The 6,859-nt window shown below is 35.0% G+C and overlaps 3 non-coding genes and 1 pseudogene across 3 annotated transcripts; all 4 read right to left on the reverse strand.

Moving 5' to 3' along the window:
- Window positions 1-1,145: 1,145 nt before the first annotated feature.
- Window positions 1,146-4,547, reverse strand: LOC112190792 (annotated as a pseudogene).
- Window positions 2,906-3,055, reverse strand: LOC112191114. The gene has a single exon (XR_002932835.1). It is a non-coding gene; the product is annotated as a small nucleolar RNA snoR145 (small nucleolar RNA).
- On the reverse strand, window positions 3,552-3,653 carry LOC112191088. The gene has a single exon (XR_002932806.1). It is a non-coding gene; the product is annotated as a small nucleolar RNA snoR99 (small nucleolar RNA).
- Window positions 3,877-3,978, reverse strand: LOC112191089. Its single transcript, XR_002932807.1, has one exon. It is a non-coding gene; the product is annotated as a small nucleolar RNA snoR99 (small nucleolar RNA).
- Window positions 4,548-6,859: the final 2,312 nt, after the last annotated feature.

Raw genomic sequence — 6,859 nt, forward strand, 5'->3', positions numbered from 1 at the left:
TTTCATCTTCTTTGTCTCTCCATTTCCTTTCCATTTTCCTTCTCCATTCTCTAGTTGCAAAGTTCTGCATTTTCAAGCAAGGAGAGGAAGAAGAAGAAGGAGCCGTGAAGATCATATCCTCCATCATCCACCTTGAAGGCTTGCTTCCAAGATTCAAGATCCAACCATCTAGCTCTCCATCTCCATCTCCACTCACGGTGTAATTCGTTCCTTTTCCTTGTAACCTTTTTGGTTTCCTTGTTTGAATTCATATGAACTTGTTTCTAGTTAACAATAATGTTTAGGGCAAAGTTTAAGCCCAATTTCTATGTTTAAATAAAGTTTTCGAATTCTATAATTGTGATTCTAAGTTGCTTATGTGAGTTTGTTCGATTAAATTTGCTTTACAGAAAACTTTTATATGTTTATCTTATTTGGGTCGACACTTATAGGATTTGCATGTAATTGGTGCTAGGTTTAAGAACATGAAATCGACTTTTCGTTTTGTGTAACTTGAATCAAAAGTAGTAAAGGTTCTGGACAAGAATCGAATTTAATTGAAGAGGATTGCAATTAGGTGGACTTTTCCATAACTAAGTTGTACACTTGAGTTGATAGCCTTTCTCTATGTCTAATGCGTTGAACATGTCATGACACTACACCAAAAATTCAATCAGACGACAGTTTTTCACTGTCGTCTGATTATAGGGGTAGCTGTTGTCTATCTCAATGCCGTCTGATACGTGAATCAGACAATACCACGAAACTGTCGTCTGATAAAGTTTAGTACAACAGCAGTTACTATCCTGTCTGTTGTCTGAGCACCAGAAAGAACAACAGCACCATATATGCTTACTGTTGTCTCTACAAAGCTTCCACATCAAAAGACTAGCTTTTTTCTGTTGACGGAATTTAAACAAGACAACAGACTTGCTGAAAATGGCGTTGGCTATCCACTTTTGGTACTATAGATTTCTCTAAATAACTGTTGTTTTAGTTTTTATTAGACAATGGTTTTTGATGTAGTCTTGTTGTGCTAAAATGGCTCCAACAACAGTTTTTGTTATCCTTTTAGTTGTGTTTAACTCTCTCTAACAATTGTTTTTACTTAGTTAAGAGTGGTCAGAAAGTGATTCTTATGACGTATTTTTTTCTTGTATGGAAGAACGTCAATCTTTATTAAATGAAAGTAAAGAGTACATGAGGCGATGCAATAACATCGAAAAAAAAAAAGACAATGAAACTACAATGAACAACATTTGAACTTGTATAAATGTAACACTTGTTCCATATATGGGAAGCAATCAGCTTGTAGGGCTTGGATGGGTCATCCTTGGCGAAAGCCTTCATTGCATGCATGGAGAGCTCGCTATTCCTCTATGACAAGCAGCTCGCTTCCTTAGAAGAAATCATCTGCCAGCAACAATAACCAAAATTAGTAACTTCATGGGAACAAGAAAGTTCTACTCTGTTAACTTTTGCAATGAGAAAACTAAGAGAAAGAGTGTAACAAGGAGTGAAACATGAGCTGGCATAGAATTGACAAATGAAAGGTGTATCCAGTTATGTGTTTGCTAGTTTATTTGCAACTGACAATTCAGATAAGGATTTCCAAATTTCGTTTTCATAATTAGACATTCAGAAGAGCATTTGATGCATATGTACGTGGACTTGAATGTGTCAGTCAAGTTAAAATAACAAGCTCAAAACATTTCCTTTCCATATGTTGAATATTAAGCTAAGACTAATGTATAACAAAGCTCTCTTGATTGAGTACCAAAAAGGGGCAGTACTCCCTGATGCCTTATATGGGACATGATACCAGCGAGTGTAAGGCTTAAATGGTTTGGTTTCACCCTGCAAAAAGATTAACAATAATCTCTTAGAAAAATAATTCATAGAATGAATTTTCAGCAATTAGAAAATAAATTCACAAAATGAGCACATTCTGGGTTAAGCATTAGAACATTGAAGACTAGAGCTGTGAACAAAGTTAAAAGCCTGGAACATAATTGAGGAAGATGCTTATTCTTAGCTCATTAGCTATATTAGCTTATCAGAAACCTAATGTCTTATTAGATGCCTATTAGGTGATACTTTGTGATTGAGGCAATGAACCAAGTTAAGAAAATTATTCTTGAGCCAAATAAGCTAACAAACAGGAAACCCAGTTTTCACTTGCAATTAAAGATTTGCAGCAAGCCAATTTTCATTTGAAAATACAAATGTGCTAAAACTTTAACCCAATTTAATTTCGTGTCAAACTTAATTGAAAAGGACCAAAATGAGTAAAACCCCCCAAATTCAATCAATTTAATGCTTTTATACATCAACTCCGGTATTCATCTCAATATCCCAACAAAAACAAATTCACAACTCAAAGGCTTGAAATTCTTACCCAATACCAGTTATGCCGAGACCATAGTCTTAAAGTAGTACTGCTTCCTCCGCAGCAATAAGTTATAAAATTGTACTTGATTGTTGTGGCCACACTTCTTCTTCCTACAGTTGACAGCCCTTGGGTGCAGACGAGCATAACATCTGAAAGGCCACAACTCCACAAGAACAAAAAATTAGGAGTTGGCAACAGAAACTGGTCGTATTACACGATACAAAGATAAGTATTGAGGCCCTATTACACCAAAATCCGCATCATCAAAACACAGGCTAACTGGCAGCACACAATTATCTACAACAGCATACAAAATGCAACAGAAACAGAGATTGTAGAAAAAGCACAGCAATATATTCTCAGATGGTACTCAACATTATTGAAGATTAAAATATATAAAAAAAAACCGACAAATACTGAATGCAAATTGAAGCCGTAATTCCATTTAAAACTAACAAAAAAGGAATCTATTGCCCCTTTGGAATTCAAATGCACTAACAAATCTTGATAGGTTGGAACTTCTGTGCATAATGGAAAAATGTAGCCAAGGGTTCAAGACACTCAGAAAAGAAACAGAACTCTGAGAGTAGTACGATTTGGCAAGTGATTATGCGAAGGTTTGTTTTCAAATGTTAGAGAGGCCTCAATTAAAGAGTAGCTTCCCCTCCACTGGGACCTTCAAATAAAACCTAATTTCAATAAAGAAAAGAAAATATCTGATGTAGAAAACATTGATCCAGAAATAAAAACCGACACCCATCGATGAAACTGGGTTTCGGGCGATCTGCTTTCAGCACAATATTCGAAGGCAAACTTGGATGAAAGCGCACTGTTTTATATACTGCCTCCATAGGTCCCTCGATTTAAAAAGATATCATAGAAACAGACATAAGAAAAGCTGCAATGATGCTCAGTGAATACGAACCATAGATTTAGATATTCATCTTGCAACAGCAATCAATTGAGTATTTCTCATCTATATTATCATCACCGCATCATATGATTCTCAAACATCACATGAATGAAAGCAAGACATTAAAACATCCATCAAATCAGACTAATCCACAAAAACTTGAGAGTAACTAGAACTATTTAACTGCAAACAAGAAGTGGTAACTATCATGATCTAGAAACAACATTCACACTTTTTCACACATCCCCACATATAAATAAAAAAAGACGATATTCCATTCATGAAAATCAGCTGCAGGTAATAAAGTCCAGCTGACAAAGTTAATAGAATGAAAAATTGATGTGGGGACAAGCATAACCTCAATTGCAATTGAGAAGCAAGTAGGCTAAGTAATTGTCCCACCAGGTACGACTATTCGTACAAAGCTAAAATACCAATCAACAATTTAGCAGAGTTAATAGCCACATCAAGTTCAAGCACATTACAACACGATAAATTAGCCCAAATAGATATCTAGCAAACAATGTGATCATTCAGAGTTTCAACCAAATAAGTACCAATCTAGTTAAAGCAAACATTTCAAAAAACAACACGATATTCCATTCATGAAAATCAACTGCAAGTAAAGAAGCCCAGCTGACAAAGTTAATAGAATGGGAATTTCTTGTTGGGACAAGTATAACATCAATTGCACATTAACAGCAAAGGAGGCTAAGTAAGTGTCCCCTCAGTTTTTCTCAAGCCAAAACCCTAAACACAAATAAACAGATTCAATTAGGAAAAAAGAGCCTCACTTTCTGCAAATCATCTTCTCCTGATTGTAGCCAAGGCCATCAAAGAAGGCTCGATGATACCTCCACGGAGCCTCAGCACCAGATGAAGAGTCGACTCTAGAAGCCACATAAATCAATCCAATCAGTTTCGAAATCAAATTCACAAACGCAGAAGCAAAGTGAAAGAGAAAGCGGACAGACCTTTCTGGATGTTGTAGTCGGCCAAGGTGCGGCCGTCTTTGAGCTGCTTTCCGGCAAAAATCAAACGCTGCTGGTCCGGGGGAATGCCTTCCTTGTCTTGGATCTTGGCCTTGACATTGTCGATGGTGTCGCTGCTCTCGACCTCGAGAGTGATGGTCTTCCCCGTTAGGGTTTTCACGAAAATCTGCATCTTGCGGCGGCCGGAAATGGTGGTCTTCGACGATGGCAGAGAGAAGTGGAAGAGAGAGAAAATAGAGAATTGGGCGTGCGGCCGAGGAGAAGAGAGAGACAGTGTTGGGTTTCTATGGTTATAACTTATAAGTTCCTTTAAATAGTATTCGACATCAAAGTCAAATTTTGTCAATGGAGGGAAAGAGTGAAAAATTGAAAAATTGGCTAGGTATAACAAGGGCGGGCTAGCATATATATTGAACCCTAAAACTCAGACAACACCAATTTAAGTACATTGTGTGAAAGAGAGTGGCACAACAGACAACTAAAAACTGTTGTGTGACTAAAAACAATCAGACAACATCTTTTTCAATCATTGTATTAATAGCAATTGCACAACAGAGAAGTAATAACTGTTGTGTGATTAAAAACAATCAGACGACATCTTTTTTCAACCATTGTGTTAATCAATCTTGAACAACATCAAAGTAATAACTGTTGTCTGAATTGATTGATTCAGACAACATCGAAAAAAACAACCATTGTCTGATTTACAATTACACAACAGCAATGTTACAACTGTCGTCTAATTCGAAAATTAGGACGACAGAAAAATTCTTGCTGTCGTCTGATTATTTCAGACGACAGTTAAAATGTTTGCTGTCGTCTGATATGTGTTGTCTGATTCCGAAATTGGTGTAGTGTGATTGACTAGCTTTCTAGGGCTTGATTGCATGTTTGATAGGATTAATCTAGGTGCTTTCGCTTAGGTTAATTAGCATTGAAAAGTAAAATATGGGAAATCATTTGCTTTCGAATGTTTCACATGATCAACTCCTCTCTCATGACTTGGAAGAACAATTATAGGGTTTGAATCGAATTTGATTACATGGAATTGATTTTGATCTTTGTTCCTTGCGTTCCACCCTTGTATATATGTTTTTACGTTTTCTTTATTTTATTTATTTTAATTTTAATTTTAAGAATCCTAATCCCCCCTTATTTGTGTTTTCTTGTATATATTTATTCTTTATTTTATTTTTGTAAATAATACTTTATTATTTTAATTCTTTATTTGTTTATACAATTGTATATATTTATATTCTTTATTTTATTTTTGTAAATAATACTTTTCTTTATTTGTTTCACAATTACAAGTGTACCCTCAATCCCCGGAATAGAACGATCCCTACTTACTTATATTACTAACGACATTTCAGGGTTAAATTATGCGCGCTTGCTTTGAGCGCGTCAATTTTTGGCGCCGTTGCCGGGGATTGAAAAATCACTTGCTATATTGTGTCATTTATTGTATATATTTGTTGTATATAAATTGTTTGAAACTTAGTTTAAATGTTATTTATATTATTGAACATGAATTTTAATTGTAGGTTGTAAATTGAGAGGAATAGGTGAAGTCTCTTTTGTTAATATTGGCCTAAACCCCTTATTGGTACCTAGCTCAGGTCCCTTAAGGTTGAGGGCGGCCTTTATTAACACTTGTTGAACTGTCTTCACACTTATGAACTTTCTCATCTTAGTAAGAAAGCCTATGTGAAATGGTGTCTAGGAAGGGGACAACGTTCATGACGGGTTTTTGAATCCAGAAGTGCTTGCAAATGGGCCTAAACCACTATGTGGGAGTAGCTCATGCCAAAATGGATTTTTCCTCTCGTGTTCGTCCTCCCCCACCTGGCCATTTCAGTAAGGTTGCCCAAACGATTTGAAAGGGAGTTTGTGTCTAGGCGACTATACTTGGGCCGCACGTCCACTTGATTTACCGCTTGGAATTTGATTCGATATCAATAATGTTTATAATAAAAGAAATACTTGTGAATACTCTATACGTGTAAATTATTTTGTTGTTTCACACTTTAAACTTGTAAAAATACTTTTCACATTTTATACTCACTTGTGTACTTAACTTGTGTCTTATGTACAATATACTTGTTTATACTTGTAGTTTGTAATTAATAGTTATACTTGTTTTTATTTTGTATTTCTTTGTTAATTATAATTACTAACTTTATTTAATGTAGGTACCGTCTGGCTGCAAGACGTAAAATACAAGCGCTACTTGGGAGGCAACCCAATTCAGAATATAATCAGATTTGCTTTCTCTTTCCCTATTTCTTTTTATTTTTCATTTTTTTCTCTATTGTTTTTATTTTAGGATTTGTTTTCGTAAATGTCTTCTATCTATGCTTACTTATTTCATTGCATGCTTTTAATTGATTACATTGAAGATAATGCAATATTTAAGTGTGGGGGAAGAGATTTATATGATTGTCTTTCATTTTGAGTCCTATAAATATAATTGTCTTTCATTTTGAGTCCTATAAATATTTTTGTCTTTCATTTTGAGTCCTATATATATTTATATTTGTCTTTTATTTTTTTGAGTCCTTTATATAAAAAAAAAAAAAAAAA

Source organism: Rosa chinensis, chromosome 2, assembly GCF_002994745.2.
Source record: "Rosa chinensis cultivar Old Blush chromosome 2, RchiOBHm-V2, whole genome shotgun sequence".
Classification (NCBI taxonomy): domain Eukaryota; kingdom Viridiplantae; phylum Streptophyta; class Magnoliopsida; order Rosales; family Rosaceae; genus Rosa; species Rosa chinensis.